This window comes from Papaver somniferum, chromosome 10 (genome assembly GCF_003573695.1).
Source record: "Papaver somniferum cultivar HN1 chromosome 10, ASM357369v1, whole genome shotgun sequence".
Classification (NCBI taxonomy): Eukaryota; Viridiplantae; Streptophyta; class Magnoliopsida; order Ranunculales; family Papaveraceae; genus Papaver; species Papaver somniferum.
Window position 1 is genome coordinate 144,833,593 of NC_039367.1, and position 19,271 is coordinate 144,852,863.

A 19,271-nucleotide genomic window follows, 5' to 3' on the forward strand; every position below is an offset into this window, starting at 1 on the left:
CCATGTTTTTCTCCTTCATCTTCTCTAACTCTACTCTCTCAATAATTCTACTCAACAAATAATAAACCCATCTTTTAATTTAATCTCACTAATTGTTTTTAACTAAATCATTCACTAATCATAACCTAAAATTAATTAAGAGGGTAGATTAGGTATTAAATAAATAACTAGATATGGGGTGACCTAGAATTACTTCTAATGCCTTTACCCCAAATAAAATCATGATCCCCAAAAAACCATGGTCCCAAAAAATCGTTCTTTTTTTATCATAGCATAAGCCAGGGTAAGCTGAGCTTTACATCCACGCTGCCAATTTAAAGTCAACACCCTCTCTAATATTGGCCATCGCCTTAGTGGTGTCACCGGGTGAGACTTACACCTTGTTTGTTTGCAGCTGACTCATCTGAGTCATCTGGATCTGAGTCGTCTGGATCTGAGTGAAATTACCTGACTCGTCTGGATCTGACTCACTAAGGTCTGAGTCAGAAAATATGTTTGTTTTGTGAGTCAGACCTGACTCAGCTGACTGGACTTTTTTGGACAGAAAATGCCCTTGTTCACATTTCAAACCATAACATTTATCACTACTGAAACATCACAAATTGTTCCCTTCCAGTCTAAACAACTTCCCTTTTTTGATGGAATTAAACATATTAAACATCATAAAATAATAAAATCTAAAGATTAAAGTCCTACAAACATAAAAGAAGAAACAAAATCTAAAGGAGACTAGCTATCTCATCACGTAAGTTGTTCATATATATCTGCTCTTGTCGTCCAAATAGACGAGGTGCATTTTCTTCCGTTTCCGCTTCCACTTCGACTTCCACCTGTGTCTCATTCATATCAAATGTCTCATTCTCATATTCTTTAAATAGCCAATCATCCAATGCATTACGACGTAGAAAGTTATGTATTGACATGCAAGCAATAACGATATCTCTTTGAGTCTCAAATGAGTAAGAAGGAATTTTACTTAAGACGGGAAATCTTACTTTCAATACCCCGAATGCTCTCTCAATCACATTCCTCAATCGAGCATGGGCTTGATTAAACTTCTCCTCTTTTGCCGTTGGAGGAACTCTTCGGTAATCACCTATCCAATACCTTATGTTGCGATACGGACACATAAACCCTTGTGTATGAGAGTACGCAGCATCACATAGATAGTATTTGTCTGCAAATTTTCAACAAAAACATTATGAAGTCATGCTGATGAAACTGCAGCAAGAGGTAACATATATGCTAGTCCAAACTCTAATCACATCCTCATCTGCCAAAGAAACCGGGCGCCTCTCTGCTATTAAGGAGGGTAGGCACAGAGCTAATCACTACTATGACTACTGTCTCACGCTTTAATATGTTCCCTTAATAAAATAATTAGGTGTAAACTAAGAACCTACCGATGACCATAAGTTACTACAGTGATTAACATGAGGGACCGTCAAAAACTTTAAAAAAAAGAAAAGAGAAAAATAGAAGAAGATGAAGAAGCAAATGCTGGATTCATACGGGAGATCTCACATACAGTATATATAGCTTTTGGCGCAAGTGGGGCTAACTGAGGACAAGTCATAAGGCATGAGACGCGAGGACGCCAGCATGACAGAAAGTTTAGGCGAGCAAAAACAGAGTAGAGCATATATATCCTAATTCCTAAGTAGAGTTCGGTATATAAGAACGCAGTGCACAAGAATCTAAATAAAATTGAGTAAAGAAAACAAACCCAATGCAGAAAAATGGGACTTAAAATAGAGATATTACCTGGTGAAGGTAAAGGAAACTTGAAATATGGATCACGCACTGCCTCGGTCAACACTCTCGAGTCATGAGCAGTGCCTTCCCATCCAACCACTACATACAAAAAGTACATATCCCAATCACATATCACAAGCACGTTTTGGGTACATTCTCCTCTTCCCCTTCCTCTATACGGTATTTGCTTCTCGACTGGAATGCTCGCACTAATTAGAGTGCCATCCAATGCACCAACAGCACCTTTAAAAGCACCTTCTCTGAGACGTTTATGCCTTTTAGTTATAGCTGGCTTGTCAAATACATTAGACGGAGGAACTAAAACTTCAGCAGACCAAATCTTCATAGCAGCCAACACTTCATGAAAATACTTACTAACCGTTTCACCCGAATGTTGAAAGTGATACAAAATTACACGATTCCTACAGTTGTGCCCAATTGTATATAAGAACATTGCCATCTTCTCCTCTACTTCTATATATTTACTATCCTCTAAAAGTCCTTTGGCTCGGAACTCATTGCATAATAGGGTAAAAGGAACCTTACTCATTCTCAATAGGTTGTACATATTCCTCGTATTTCCATCTAACAGGTCTTGGGTGAAAGCCTTTCCCGTTAAAATTGACTTCTTGTACTTCGGGCGTACACGCCGTTTAGCCTTCTTAAGTTTCTTCACTAACAAGCATAAAACTACTAGTTGAGATAATAGCGTTTTCATTTTCCTGAAAAGACCAAGTAGATGAAAGAAAATCAATTTCAATACAATATTTAGTAGAGATGACTACGACTAATTTCTTCTGAGTAATTGCACTGCTAGATTCACTCATAGTAAGTTATCAGCTCAGAAGAGATCTCAATGTCAACCGATTCTCCTCTTCAAGATTATTAGTATTACTTTGAGTCAGTCAAGTACCCAAACTCAAAGAAAGTCATAATCTCATATGCTAATGCAAAATCATCCACATCTAAACACTTAGGGTCACAAGATGAAATTCTAGGATCCCGCCAGAGTTGATTGAGGCTATTCCTTCTGCTCAGGTGGAACTTGGGGTCAGATTTAGCTCTCAGGATGAGGTCATAACCCACACGTCTTATCACGCTGAACAATGATGTGAATGTGATCATGAAACAAATTCAAACCAGCTCAAGCAACCAACTCCCAGTTTACAGGGGGCTGTTTTTCATGTAACAATACTTTGATGGTTTAGGTATCCGATATTTCAACTCAAAAATAATTATTCATTCATTCACAAACCTGTATAAGAAAATGAGTACTTGCCTGTATTTAAGTTCTCCCCTTCTCTAAACCCTCTTCCTTGTAGCCTTTCAATCTGCAATGAAATGAAAGAAAAAGGTTAAAAGCATAAATAAGAAAATAACCAGCAAGCAATTCAATGTAACCAATAAGAAAATACGTATTCATTCATTCAACATTCACTCATTAAGCACAAATAAGCACAAATAATACTGATTCATCCATTAACTTCAATAAATACTCATTCAACATTCAACATAAAATAAAACTCGAGTACGTAAGTAACAAACACGAATGTTTTGCAACCCTAACATCTCTAACTATTTCCTAATTTCTCAACATCTCAGTGGATGAGTATTCAAGATTTCTCAACGTTCTTTTAAAAGTTTGTGTACAAAGGCAACACGACGCTCATCGCTTTTCAAACTGACAAACAATTTCTGCCAACCAGGCATCTCCGAAGCTTTTAGAGTTATGCTCAAATACTCATCCATTGTGATGCAATCAGTCTCAAGTAAATTATCCAAAGCTTTCATGAATTCGGCTGCGCTATCCTTTTCTAGAGCAAGTTTCTTATGTTGAATATGAGTCTCCATCGATGTTACAATAGAACAAACTTTCTCAGTTAATAGATCACTTGATTCTTCCTCCATTTCCTTCTTCCTTTTCCTGCCACTCCCCTTTGCATTGAGACTAGAATCAACCTCGTTGTCATCCTCATGATTTTTTTCTTTTCCATGACTTGTACGAGATTCAGATCCATTATTTGAAACCCCTGCAGTTATAGAAGTTCCAGCTGAACAAGGCGGTTCCACTCTTCCAGGCGTATCTCTATTAGCTCCAGTGGAGAATTTCCCATCAAATAAATTCTGCAACTTCTCTGCATCTTCCAGCCCCTTGTTCTTGAATTGACTAGCGTTTTTGATTGTCTGCATCAATTAGAAAGTAAAAATTAATAAATATGTTCAGCTGTTTATACAATCAAAGTTATAATTAGATGCACCAAACAGAACATTACGGTTCATTAAGGTTATGGAAACATTTAACACATTGCCTTAACTGGCTTAACCTGATGAACTATATAGAAACTTGTTTCATAAAATATATACTTGCTTGTCCTCAATCAACTATATAGAAACTTGTTTCGTAAAATGGTGAACATATAATAGAAAATCTAAAGAAACTAAGAGCAAATAGTGAAGAAAGACATTGTTGACCCAAGTCCTAAAATACCTCTCAAGCGGGTATAATTGCTTTCCACGACCAAACTGTAGCAAAATCATAAATTAACAGATCACGTAGGTTGACCAAAAGTTGTCTTAACTGGCTTAACCTGGACAGCTAGATGTCATTACATTCACATGCTTATATATCTGATATAAATATCACACCTGTTCAAAGATCTTACATTATAGCGCAGTCTGTGTTTCTCAGCTCATTGTACAAATAAAAGAACAAATGACCATATTATACTGTCACAACATAAGAAAATCACCATATTACCAATGTAATACAGTAGTACCAAAGTCATCTGAATCGACCAACAATGACCATACTATATAGCTCACCTCATATTTCATTGGAAGCTGTCTATGATTCTAGTTAGGAAGTGTTTCCGGTCAGTTTAAACCTTAATTATCAGCTGAAATGACTATGGAATTAGAAAAACATGGTCAAACATGGGTACACGAATCAAGAACTCATAAAATTTGCATGGGGTACACAATTAAGCCCTGGTATTTATCAATAAAAATGGGATATGGTTCATGGTAAGAAGCATGATCAAATTTTAAGCATAATTCAAACTTAATTCCTAAATCCAAAACACATTGCCTTAACTGGCTTAACCTGATGGCAGAGCGGCGTTTAAAGAAAAACAACGATAGAAGTAAGCCAGACCAGGGCTTACAATCATAAATTTAATTCAATCATAAAGTCCAAACAAAACTGAAATAGTCTCTTACCTTGTCTAATTCAATCCATTGCTCTTCGCTCCAATCAAATGTGTTCGTCTCCGCGTTATACCCATGTCCGGTTCTTGCTAAGAGACGGGACCAAGTGACATATTGGGTTCGCAAGTAATCCCAGTGGTTTCTCAACTTTTTTTGTGTGATGGTGCAGTCATACTTCTCAGAAAATAACTTGCACAAAATTTCCCCACGAAGTTTGCTTCAAAGAAGTTCCAGAAAATCCATACTCAGTAGCTTGTGCCAAACACTGGTCAATAAATAGCCCTCTAAATTCTGGGACGCTCCTAAAAGTTATCTTATTTGCTTTCTCATCTTCCTTTTTCTCCATAGAGAACTAGCATAAAGTAAAACAAATACAAGACGTGGGTAATTTGAAACAAAAAGAGTGTGCTAACTTTTGAGAATTACCATACAAAGTAATTTACCACTAGGCATGATCTTTATGCATTCAGGATATACGGGTTTAAAATGAAGATAGAATATTTGACAGCGAAAAGTAAAAGCAATGGTTGGCACCAGCTCATTATTGTCCTAATATCAAAAGAGAGATTCGCCAAAAGTAATGATCACTAATCCATAACAAACCATTTAACAAGCCAGGACAACATGCATAATATTTGATTGTTGGTTACCAAGAGACATGGATCCACCTTAGCATCTAGATTATCATTGCTTTTACTTTTAAACAACATTTCCTCTCTCTCTAAACAACATCATTCCCTTTGCATACAGTAACAAGGTTCTGCCGGCTAGTATCAAGAATTTATGATACATTAATTCATTAATGAAGACAACTTTTCTATTGCTTTCCTGTCCAAAGCACTGTTTTCCTTCAACTTAACAAACTCAGCAACTCAACACACACTAAATATCGAAATGACAACACTTATATAGTAATAAGGATATTGGCTCAGCATTAAGAATCAAATAGATTTCCTATAAGGCTAGGAGCCTAGGACTAATTGTACTCTATTTCCCAAAAATTTCCCTGCCCATACTACATTATTTTTTTTAAATTAATACAGGAATACAAGTTTATTAAAGGTAGAATTACATTCTCCATTAAGATTAGCTAAAGTAAGTCACAAAATGCACAATAAACATAGCAATGAAAGATTCAGAAAGATTCATAAAGTACTTATAATTTCAATAAGGGTTGTTATCATTACAGTTACCTAGAGATTTCTTAACTGTAAAAAGGAAAAACAAAATGAAATCCCTAGTTGTATGGTCTAGTATCCTAGCTATAAACAGAAAGACCCATGTTCTACCATAATTAGCAAGCACAGTTATATTTCTCCCCTAGGCATTTTCACAAACACCATCATATATTCAACCAGAAAATCTAAATAAAAACCCATCTTCTAAATCAAATAAAACCCATATGAAAATGAAAGAACATGTTCGACCATAAAATATTAATAAAAACCCATGTTCCGAATCACATAAAACCCATATGAAAATGAGTATGGATGAAGAATTATACCTGAAGATGATGAATGATTCTAAAAGAAGCTTTTAAATGATTTGAAAGAGATGGAAAGATGAGACGAGAGTGATGATTGAGATAGAAATTACTCGATTTGTTGAGAGAGGTGAAGAAGATATCAGTTGAGAATAGATCTAGGGTTTGCCTCCTCATCACCCATCTCTGCTTCCGACGGAATGAACGAAGAAAATGAGAAAGGAAATGAGTTTTTTTGATATAAAACGTGAGGGCATTTTCGTCGATTTCAGTGAGTCAGGGGTTTGAACCACCTACTCAGCAGCATTTCAATGCCTGACTCCCTAGGGCCCGAGTCAGGGTTAGGTTCGACTCAGATGTCGAGTCAGGGGTTGCTAAATTTACAAAACAAACAGTCTGACTGCTGACTCGGCGCGAGTCAGGGGTTGACTCAGACCCAGACACCGAGTCAGCTGCAAACAAACAAGCTCTTAGTGCTATGGTTTTGCCAATCCATAGGTGCAACCTGATCCTCGGAAGTACCTAGAAAATTACGATAAATATACCTATACAAGGCTTTCTATGCCCGTGCAGTTGATGCACGGGCTAGGTTTCTGAATTGGTGAAATATTCCTGTACTGTAATTCTTCTTAGAATGTAGTCAACTTTTTTCCATCCTAATTGCCTCAGAAAAACTGATATAAAGAAGAAAAAACAATCCCTAATAAGAAATATCATTAAAAAAATAAAAATAAAAGAAAAAACATGAAGCAAAACCTGAAAATACGGGTTAGAAATGATCATTAAGTGCTACTCAAAAACTGGATTGCCCAACAATTCTTTTGAAACAGTGAAGTCAAGAGAAACTTGAAATTTGCCAGACGCATCTTTTCATCGTATGAACCTGTCAATGCCAAAGTACATGTAGTGATTTTGTTGTCCCATTTGCATGTAATAGGCCCAACCCGGAAACTTACACTTTGTCCACACAAATACGATGCACCGCTCTCATATGGTGACAACCAACAACAGATTCAATGTATAATTGTTATTGAAGATTATACAAACCATGATAACTATATAGGAGCATTTCGTATATAACAACTAAAACGAACATCCATACGCAATGTTGTTCCAGTTTTCAGATTCATAAGTGTGGCACCAATGGCAATCCCCATAACTTATAATTACGCTATAAGAAAGGCACTAACCATTTCATTCAAAAACCTTGCAGCTGCAACATATAAATGGCGCACCCATCTAGCATTACAGGCCGGGATCACAAACCGCTCATTGAGTTCTCGCCAATTCCTCTTTTGCTTCATGAAATAACCCAAAGAACTTCACAGCTCTTGTCAAATCCAATTTACGAAGGTAAACTGGACGATATAACTCATACCTTAACTTACTCAAATAGAAATCCTTTGCAAACTCATTTCCTTCCTGTCGTGATGTAGGCACACACAGTAAGAACTTAATTTGAGAACAAATAATTGGTACGCAAGCCTTACAAATGAAACGGTAAGTTTTGTACACAAATTACATTGTTAACGGTTCCATCAATGGATCATAAAAATCTGAGTCGGGAAAATGAACAGAGATTCAAGCATAAAGAGTAGGAAGGAACCTTGTCGGCCTCAATCCTGGAGGAAAAATAAAAATAAAATACAAAAGTATAACAATGTGTCCATATATGAGCTGTTGGTCACTTATTCGAAAAGCTTCTCACTGCGTGTGATGACAAAAATGTTTAAATCTATGGTTCTTGTTATTACCTTAACGTCCTGCTTCCGTATTGCAACTTAAGATAGATAAACGGAAAATGGGTCATTTGTCCAAATTTTTTTTAAAATATGGTTCAAATGGACGGGTAAAAATTAGTATAGGTGAAATGGACACAAAAAAATAGCAAGGATGAAACTGGATTCATCGCGGCTTAAACTTAAAAAATAGCAAGGATGAAACTGGATGCATCCTGATATAAATTAAAAATAAGAAAAAATATTTGAAAATTGGTAGGATGAAACTGGTTATATCCTACGTATTTTTATATTTGTGTCCATTTGAACAATATCTTTTTAATTTTTGTCTATTTAAATAGTATCAAAATGTACAAGTCTTTTTCATCCAAGAATTGTTGATTTTGGTCTTTTTAACCAATTTTGTGTAAGATAAACCCGGTCCGCCATTGATTTTCCAAGATTTCTACAAATAGTCATAATTTGTATTAGCCAAACATCAACTCAAGTTTACGATAATACACCAAATAATTTTGAAGATAACATGATTTACCTCCGAAGTCCCAACATATCTTAATTTTCCAAAATCATTACGACCTGCTTGTCCTCAACCGATTGTATAGAAACTTGTTTCAATGGTGAACATATAATGGGAAATATAAAGAAACTTAGAGCAAATAGTGAAGGAAGGCAAAAGTCGATTATACACATTATTGACCCAAGTCCTAAAATACCTCCCAGACATGTATAATTGCTTTCCATGACCAAGCCGTAGTAAAAATTATATATTAACAGGTCACACATTTTGGTTAATAGGTTGATCAAAATTTCTCTTCCCCTGTCTGAACCAAAACATGATTTGGTTAAGTTGACCAAACTTGTTATCTCTCCATATGGACCAAAAAATGTCTTGTCTAATTGTCTAAACCACCAGCAAGTCCATGGAAAGTCATTTCGTAAAAAACAATTGAACCAAACTGACATTATTGACTTACGAAATCTGATCGCTGATGACACTTACAATACTGTACTGTACTTGATCTGATTGTGTTTGGGTTTCATCAATCAAATGGACACTTAGAACTGATGCACATGTTGCGCATCAGGCGCCACCGATCGTTGCACTGATGAATACAAAGAAAGAAGTAAGCTTTTCTAAATAAACTAAAAAAAAAACAAATTAAACGTAAATTATCTCCTCCTAGTTATGACGCAAGTACTCCAGATGAAATCAAGCGAACTCCATTAATATCAACAGTTAACAAAAGAAAATACATTTTTCAAAAAATCCAATCCAAACACCATAAAACTATTATTGCGAAAATATACCAGATTAAATATGATCTGATTAGATTTGATAAGGCTTTCTTTCTGTACAATTTTACTATAAAGCTTCAAAACAAAACTATCATGATTGAAGAACCATTCTCGCTTTAGCAATTCATCAAGCAGCCGGGGGTCGTGTGTCTTCTTTCACTTCCTTCAAGTATGACGTATTCCACCAACATTGGGGTTTGAAATGGCTGAAATCGTATACTCCTGAATATTTGGGTCAACAACAAACAGACGAAACCAAAGAAACCGATCGGAATGTTACCCAAATGGCTTGCTAAAGAATTATTGTCACAGTCATCAACGGAGATGCCGTTTCATAATCGATTTATAGGATTCCGAAGTCCAAGTTTGCGACGTTTCAAACAATAGGTATTAAAATCTCTTACCAAAAGAACTCTCTTCGATGCATTTAGTTTCGGACTAACTGTTCCAAAAACGTTGTGTCCTTTCAAGTGGCACAGGCGCCGTTTGCAGAGGGTGGTGGTTGACGTGGCTTCTTAATTTTTCAGTATGGCTGAGCTTGAATATGGTATCGACACGTCAGCCACAACATCCTCCTTTATATAAAGAAGAATTGATATACCGCAACTCCTCTTCGATAAAACCTGCAGTGAGTATCAGAATTCCACTCACCAACTGTGTACCAAAGTTACTAGTATCTTTTTTTGTTTTAAAAAAAAGATCATCAGAATTAAGGAATGTCACGAGCAATTGTTGCTTATATTGTAAGTTATCCTGGTTGCGAGATCCACGGCTTTATTCAACACTAGGTTCTCACGTCCATCTCAAACAGGTTGCTGGGCCTGGCACTGTTGAAATCAAGTTTGAGTGGGAAACAAAAAAGTAGAGTGGAAAAACAAACCATTGCTTCTATGGTATTTTGATGCTTTTATTATGTTTGCATTATATATGCAATTTGAGAACAATGGGGGAACAAAAATAAAATAAAATAAAAGGAATTTCATGAACGAGTCATACTGTTTTTTTCCTTCTAGTTAGCAGTGTCAATCAACTTTTTATAGTGCTCACCACAGATCTGATTCTTTTTCATAAGCTACTTGAATCAGTTTTAAAGGTGGAGTTCTAGAAGAGATTTAAGGTCAGGCAACAGGTGATAAGCTTGTCAACACTCCTAGAGGTTGGAAAGAACCATACACTGTGGAAACTATACAATGTCTTTTCTTACGCTACTTGGTTCTTAAAGCTCGTTAGAGCTTGGGTGTAATTAAATTGTCTAGTTAGTAGTTACTACCCAAAAGAGATTGAAACTAGATGTTGGCTCTTTGACACATGAATTAAAAGACAGAAATGAGGTATATTAATTTACGTTTGCAGATGGGCCTAAGTTCAGTGCACCAACCGAACTCTGAAGCTGATAATATTCTGACAAATATGAAATAAGGAGTAATAAATAAATAAACTGTGTCGAAAACAGTTCAGTACGTATCTCAGCAGGAGTACGTACAACGGTACAAGCCCGTAAACAAATTAATAGCGGTTTAAAGACCTTCTTTTCGATAAACAATATATATAGGAGGACGAAACAAAACATATTGAATGCTGCGTATCAGTATGCAACACCACAAACAAATTAATAACCTTCTTCCATCTACTTACAATTTCTCACATTCAATGGTCTCTGCAGAGCAGGGGACCGTCACAGTAACTGAACCAAAGGATAAGGTTGTATATATAACACAAAATTGGTTAAAAAGATCAAAATTAATAATTTCTGGGTGAAATGGACAGTTAGATTTTGATATTGTTTAAATGGACAAAAATGTAAAAATAGGCGGGATGTAACCAGTTTCATCGTGGCCATTTTCAAATACTTTTTTTTATTCTTAATTTACACAGGATGCATCCAGTTTCATCCTTCCTATTTTTTAAATTTAAACTAGAATGAATCCAATTTCATCTTGCTATTTTTATTTGACCATTTCACCCAAACTATTTTTTTTAAAAATATTTGGACAAATGACCAATTTTCCGTATATATAAACAGTAGCATATGGTAATCAGAATCAAAAAGTCAACAGTGAACAGATCAGTTATTTAAATTGCGCATGCACTGTCTCACCATATTCATATCTATCTCTAATCTATACCTTTCTCTGCATCAACTCTGCATCAAGTGTCTTTGTCCTACAACAAGTATTTGACCCACAGTAGTTCATGGAAGCTCCTGGAAATCCATAACTCTAAACCCTTTGCTTTTTTTTTTTTTGTTAAAGTAGTGGGGCTTTATCTACTTAGAAGTGTAAAACATTGTCACTTCTTTTTCATTCTTCTGTAACAGAAAAATAAAAACGCATAAACAGAAAGCAATGAATGGACCCTCACAGACATCAGTGTTCGGTGCCGCTGACACAAGTTTCAAAGTGCAGAAACTGAAATTTTTGCTTCGTATTTTACGACGCTGCCTCTGACACGTTTACACTTAAACTTTAGCAGCCTTTCTTTTCACACCAACCATTATTTTGATGAAGAGCTCGAGACGGAGAAAACAACAAAGTTTATCTCGTTAACATTTAAGCTGGTAGTCATTGTAGGTTTCTATATTTTTCTTTTTCATATCGGAAAAGATCGATTATTATGGGATAGTACCGTGTGGAATGAAAGGTGAAAGAAAGAAACGTAACTTGATTGGCTTTAAAATTGAACAGAGAGTAGTCAACTCTCCGTATCTGTCTCTTATCTTATTGTATTGACATCATGACATGGACTCAACTTTAACTGTTTTAGAACTATAGCTAGTTTTCACATCATGAGCCTGCTGATGAAGAGACCAGTGAAGAACGAAGTAACGTACAGCTATCCAGAAGCTTAAGGATGAAGAAAGGGCCGAAAGAAGTGGCAAGATCTCATGATGAGACATAACCTAAGACGTAGACACGTTGCTGCTATTATTTTGTCACCGGTACTAATATGCCAAGAACAAAAAAAGAAGAAGCAGATACTGCTTTAATTAATTTGTTGGTAGGATAGTAAATGTGCCGAAAGATTTTGTAAATATCTGATTCTGATCTCCTTGGCTAATTTACCGGCTTTTGTATTAATGTCCTGGAGGTATGTTCACATCTGTGCTTCCAGGAAGGCAGCTAATTAATAGTAAGCTAATAGTAGCATGTATCCAGTAATGTTTACTAGAAAGATTGTGGGAAGGGCATAAAAGCTAGTTGGATTTGAATTTTCGTGGCACCAGACACAAGCCTTTTGTCATTACGTTTTTTATTTCAGCCGCCTTGCAATACAAACAAAAGTAAAATTAAAGTTTTCTGGGGTAGCTTAATTTGGGGGTGGCTTCACGCAGGGGAAGGCAAGCTATACTTCCTCTTCTGCATGTATCGTTGAATGATCGTGTCCACGATGCTAACGTAGATCAGAGAATTTCTTGTAATCATGTCATGCATGGTGAAGGGATTAATTTGGCCTTTCCGTGAGGTAAGGATTATGCCCAGCCAAATCCAACGGGAATGTGTACCAACGATTAGTTTTCTTTTTTTTTGTTTTGATCAGACTGCTGGGGTTAAGGGGACCCATCCCAGGAAAACAGAAAGAAAACAGAAAAATAGAAGAAGCAAAAACAAGCTAGCTACGGGGATACAACTTTCACTCACTATCCTCTCTAATGATCTCACATAACTCAGGCGAGAAATCCTCGATACCAACGATTAGTTACCGTCCACTGATAATAATAGATAGAAAAAGGCACCAACGTCAAAATCAGTGAGAGAACACCACCATATTGAAACCCTCTCACCACAGCTCTCAGGACCTCTCAACTGTGGGGCTAGAATGGATTTTCTTCGAGCATTTGGTTTAATTATTATATGCAAAAATGCCGATGATAATTAAGATTTTTTTCTAAATAAAAACCTAAGCAAATTAATATTTTTATTAAAAAAAAGAACAAATTAATAGTAGAGTAACTCTAGACTCACTTCGAGAAAGCTAGAAGAAAAATCCAACGAAGGATCCCCTGGTCAATAGCCGGTTTCATCTAGCATTGAAACATGTGCTGGACCAAAGGGTGAGCCTACAGCCACCGCCAAAATATACCCGTGAAAAATCCCGAAACGGATCGTAAGGTCTCCTTCTCTGCATTAGGAGTTAAGGTGGGTCTCGTTTCCTCTCTCTGTCGGGAATTTTATCGGGATAAAATCTCATGATCTTGAGTATTTTCGTGGGCAAAATGATCTTTCTAATTTTTTCTCAAGAAATATCTATTGCTCCTGTAATTTTAAGTATAAGCGTAACTTAAAACTGGCGCTAGTGGATCCTTCTTTGATGGGGTAATGCATGTTGAAATTTTCACTTATGTTTCTTTTCTTTATAGATAAGAACTACGCATCGACCAAGCTATCGTATTATATCACCCAACCATTTTATCACACTTTATTTTTTATTTTATTTTTTTGATCATCAAAACACAATATTTTGTTCCACAAGAAACGTTTACACGATGATTTTAAAGAGAAACAAGTACATCATAACATGAAACAAATACAAAGAAAGATACAAAACGTAAATAGATCGCGAAGAGAAAGTGCGATCTACCATGACAGTACCCAAATCTTGTATTATGAGATTGGAGAATGAATGGCATACGAAACTATAATTCGACCATTTTGATAGATTTTTTCTTCTTAGAAAAGAGATGCTCCTATGGCAGAGGAGTGATATGTTGGTTAAACTTCAACACAGAAGTCACTAACAAGCTGGTTAGGACAAGATTAGGAAATTGATGTAATCCTAAGGGAATTAGAAGTCATCTAGTTCTAAGAAAAGGAAATACGTGTAATAAGGTAATAGGACTAGGAAAAGGAATTCATAGTTCTATATATATATGATCACCAAAGTTGTGGTTGATCATATGAGCAAGATTAGAGCTTGTGTTTAGTTTTGAGAGATTTTCTAAACATCAATAAAGAGAGTTGTCTTTATATAAGCTAAGTTTCATCTTGCAGTTGCCATTAATTGGTATCAGAGCTTGTTTCTGAGCCATGGAAAACAAAACCACCATTGTGGGTGCAAAACAATTCACGCCACCATCAATACAAGTTCCAATCCTCAACGCCACAAACTACACAGTATGGGCCATGAGAATGAAGGTACTGATGAAAATCTACAAAGTTTGGGAAACAATTGATCCTGGTACATTGGACCCAGACAAAAACAATGTTGCCATTGGATTACTCTTTCAAGCAATACCAGAATGTCTTGTTCTACAAGTTGGTGAACAGGAAACTTCAAAGAAAATTTGGATGCAATAAAGGCACGTAATCTCGGAGCTGATCGAGTTAAAGAAGCCCGTCTGCAAACCTTAATGTCTGAATTTGAAAGAGTGAAGATGAAAGATATTGATACTATTGATAGCTTTGCAGGAAAGCTATCAGAGATAGCCTCAAAAGCTGCGTCACTTGGACAATCCATTGATGAAGATAAACTGGTAAAGAAGTTTCTCAATAGTTTACCAAGATCCAAGTATATTCATATCATAGATTCTCTCGAACAAGTCTTAGATTTAAAGAAGACTAGCTATGAATATATAATTGGAAGATTGAAAGCATATGAAGAAAGAATCCTTGATGAAGAAAACAATGGAGAAACTCAAGGAAAACTCTTGTACACAAACTCTTACCAACAAAACTCTGCGACAAGAGGAATAGGTCGTGGAAGAGGTGGTAGAGGAAACAGAGGCCGAGGAAGGGGAGGAAGGTTTAACTCACAAGATAGAAAAACAAGTCAGAATGATCAAAACCAAGGAAAAGAAAAGAAGGATATATCAAACATTATTTGTTACAGATGTGATAAAGCAGGACACTTCTCCTCTGTATTCCCTAAAAGAATACAAAATATGGAAGAAGAAAACAAGAATGAAACAAGGGAAGCAGATACAACTCTTTTCATGCACGAAGTTGTATTCTTAAACGAAGGGAAACTAATACCAAAGAACTACGAATCAAAGGATGGAGAAGAAGGAATCTGGTATTTAGATAATGGAGCCAGCAATCACATGACTGGTAAGAGACACTACTTTTCTGAACTCAATGAGAAAATCAAAGGACAAGTGAAGTTTGGGGATGGATCTTCTGTAGAAATTGAAGGGAAAGGATCAATTCTATTTCAGAGCAATACCGGAGAATATAAGCTTGTCACAAACATCTATTTCCTCCCAAACTTACAAAGCAACATTCTAAGTTTAGGACAAGCTACAGAAGTTGGATGTGATGTTAGAATGCGACAAGATTATCTAACAGTTCATGACCCAAGTGGAAGACTTTTAGTTAGAGTCTCACGCTCACAGAATAGACTCTACAAGATAAGTCTCATGATTGGAAGGCCATTGTGTCTGAATATGAGACTGGAAGATCAGACATGGAAGTGGCGCGCTAGGTTCGGACACATAAGTTTCAGAACCTTAAAGGCAATGTCTCAGAACAAGATGGTTCGAGGACTACCACAGATAAATGATGAAGCAAAGATCTGTGAATCATGTTTAGTTGGGAAACAAACGCGTCAAGGTTTTCCAAAAGCAACAACATTCAGAGCCTCAAAGCCATTAGAGCTTCTTCATGCTGATTTATGTGGTCCTATTACACCACAAACCCTTGCAAATAACAAATACATATTTGTTATTATAAATGACTTCTCAAGATATATGTGGTCTATTCTTATGAAAGAAAAGAGTGAAGCATTTGACAGATTCAAAGCTTTCAGAAATCTGATAGAAAAAGAGTTAAAAGTGGAGGTCAAAATGCTTAGAACTGATAGAGGAGGAGAGTTCACTTCATTAGAGTTCAACAAGTTCTGTGAGTCAAATGGAATCAAAAGGCAACTCACAGCACCATATACACCACAACAAAATGGAGTGGTGGAGAGGAGAAACAAGACTCTAATGAAGATGACAAAAAGTTCTTTAAAGGCTATGCAGGTACCTAATTATCTATGGGGAGAGCTGTACGACACTCCACATACCTAATAAAAAGGATACCTACGAAAGCTCTGAAAGACATGACTCCATATGAAAGTTTGCGAGAGAGAAAACCAAACATAGATCATTTAAGAGTGTTTGGTTGCAAAACATACGCAAAAGTTGATTCTGCAACTCTTAAGAAACTGGATGATCGATCTCAGACTCTTGTGCATCTAGGAATTGAGCCTGGATCCAAAGCTTACAGATTATTCAATCCAACAACGAAAAGAGTGATAGTGAGTCGAGATGTGGTATTCGATGAAAAAGCAAACTGAAACTGGAAAGAAACTAATGATGGACCAAGTAGGGATCCAGGAATGTTTCACATGAGATGGGGTCAAGTAATTGATGAAGGCAAAGGACCCATAATCATCAATACCAATGGAAACAATGATGTTAATCAAGAAGAAGAAGAGAATAATGAAAACACTGAGAATAACGAAGAAGTAGAAGAAGAATAAGAAGAAGAAGAGGAGATCGATGAAATGACTCAACCCATTCCACTGCGAAAATCAACAAGACAGATACAAAAGCCACAATATCTGGAGGATTATGTTCTTCAAGCTGCAGAAGAATGTGAGATTATGCTACTTTCTGTTAATGATGAACCAAGGAATTTTCAGGAAGCAAAGGTCTCGACTAAATGGACACAAGCATGTAGAGAAGAAATTATTTCAATCAACAGAAACAAGACTTGGTTTCTAGTTGATAAGCTAGAGGGGATTCAGATTAAACAAGAAGCTTATGCAAGGAGAATTCTGAAAGAAGCAGGACTTGAAACTTGTAATCCAACTAAGATACCAATGGAGTTTGGACTTAAAGTTTCAAAGGCACAAGAAGAAGCATAGATTGATTCAACGTGTTATAGAAGAAATGTTGGGTGTCTTAGGTACTTGTTACACACAAGACCAGACTTGGCTTTCTCAGTGGGAGTAGCTAGTCGTTATATGCAAAGTCCACGCAAGTCTCATGGTGACATCATGAAGCAAATATTAAGATACCTAAAAGGAACAATCACGTGTGGATTGAAGTATGGTCGAGGAGGATCAAAAGGAATTGTTGGGTATAGTGACAGCAGTCATAATATTGACCAAGATGATGGAAAAGGTACAACTGGTCATATATTTTATCTAGGAGAAGCACCTATTACATGGTGTTCACAGAAGTAAGACACAGTAGCTCTGTCATCATGCGAAGCTGAGTTCATGGCCGCAACAGAAGCAACTAAACAATCAATATGGCTTCAAGAATTATTGGGTGAAATCAAAGGAAGAGAACCTGAAAAAGTTCTCATCAAGATTGATAATAAGTCTGCAATTGCACTCACTAAAAATCCAGTGTTTCATGAGAAGACGAAACACATTCACAAAAGGTATCATTTCATACGAGAATGTATCGAGAAGGAGATCATCAACGTTGAGCACATACCAGGAACTGAGCAGAAAGCAGATATATTGACAAAGGCATTAGCTCGGATCAAGTTTGAAGAAATGAGACAATTGATTGGAGTACAAGATATGTCACGGGTAAGGTTGAAGCTTAACGGGGAGAATGTTGGTTAAACTTCAACATAAAAGTCACTAACAAGCTGGTTAGGACAAGATTAGGAAATTGATGTAATCCTAAGGGAATTAGAAGTCATCTAGTTCTAAGAAAAGGAAAGACATGTAATAAGGTAATAGGACTAGGAAAAGGAATTCATAGTTCTATATATATATGATCACCAAAGTTGTGGTTGATCATATGAGCAAGATTAGAGCTTGTGTTTAGTTTTGAGAGATTTTCTAAACATCAATAAAGAGAGTTGTCTTTATATAAGCTAAGTTTCATCTTGCAGTTGCCATTATGATATGCCAAAAAATTATTCATGTGCAACTAACCCGTACTCAAGATTTATTTTTCCGATGAAGAAGAATTGATCTTCGTCCTTGTCGAATCGCCGATGTACTTTTATGCAGAAAACCAAACACGAACAAATCATTAGAAAGGAACACTATAAAAGTGTAGATAAAATCGCCCAAATAGCGAAGATAAAAATCACTCTAATTGCGAAGAAATTATTGAAAACAACAAAAATAACTAAAAACAAGAAAGTTACGCTCAGATCTAGCCCCGGAAGAACTAAATCTGAGCAAAAGAAGAAGAAATTGATGTTTTTTTCTAGTTTTCGAGAAGTGATTGAGAAGGGGATTTTTTTTTTCACCATCACACTTTATTAATATACTAAAATATACAAACATTAGAAATTTGCAAATTTCTTACCTTAATGGAATAAAGAATAAGGTTAAAACAGGTCGCATTATTTTGCAAGTGTACGAATGGTGGTGGTATTGGATACGGTTCTCATCTCATTGGAGAATAATTAGATGCCAAGAAATCACAACCATCAAACAAAATGTCTGACTTCACTTTTTTTATAAAATTTGCTTTTGCAAAGAAAACCTTTAAACAAAAAAACAATAATACTACATTAGAATAAAATTATCAACACCCTCTAAATCATATAGTATTAATTCAATCCAGCCCTCAAACAAATAATTAATTTATCATGCAACCCCCAAAAGAAAGATTTTCTTTCCAAAACTAGTTTAAGAGGCACACGTGTCACGCATGCTCAATTTAGCCCTGTAATTTTACTAACCTACCCTCTGATTCAGGCAATCTCTTTTTCTTTTAACTGTTTCTTTTTCATTCTCCCCGACTGTAAGAAAAAAAGCCATAATGGTGATTGATTGTCCTTAAGCTAAAGATAAAACATGTTCAGGTGATTCCTTCTTTTTAAATTTTTTCACAT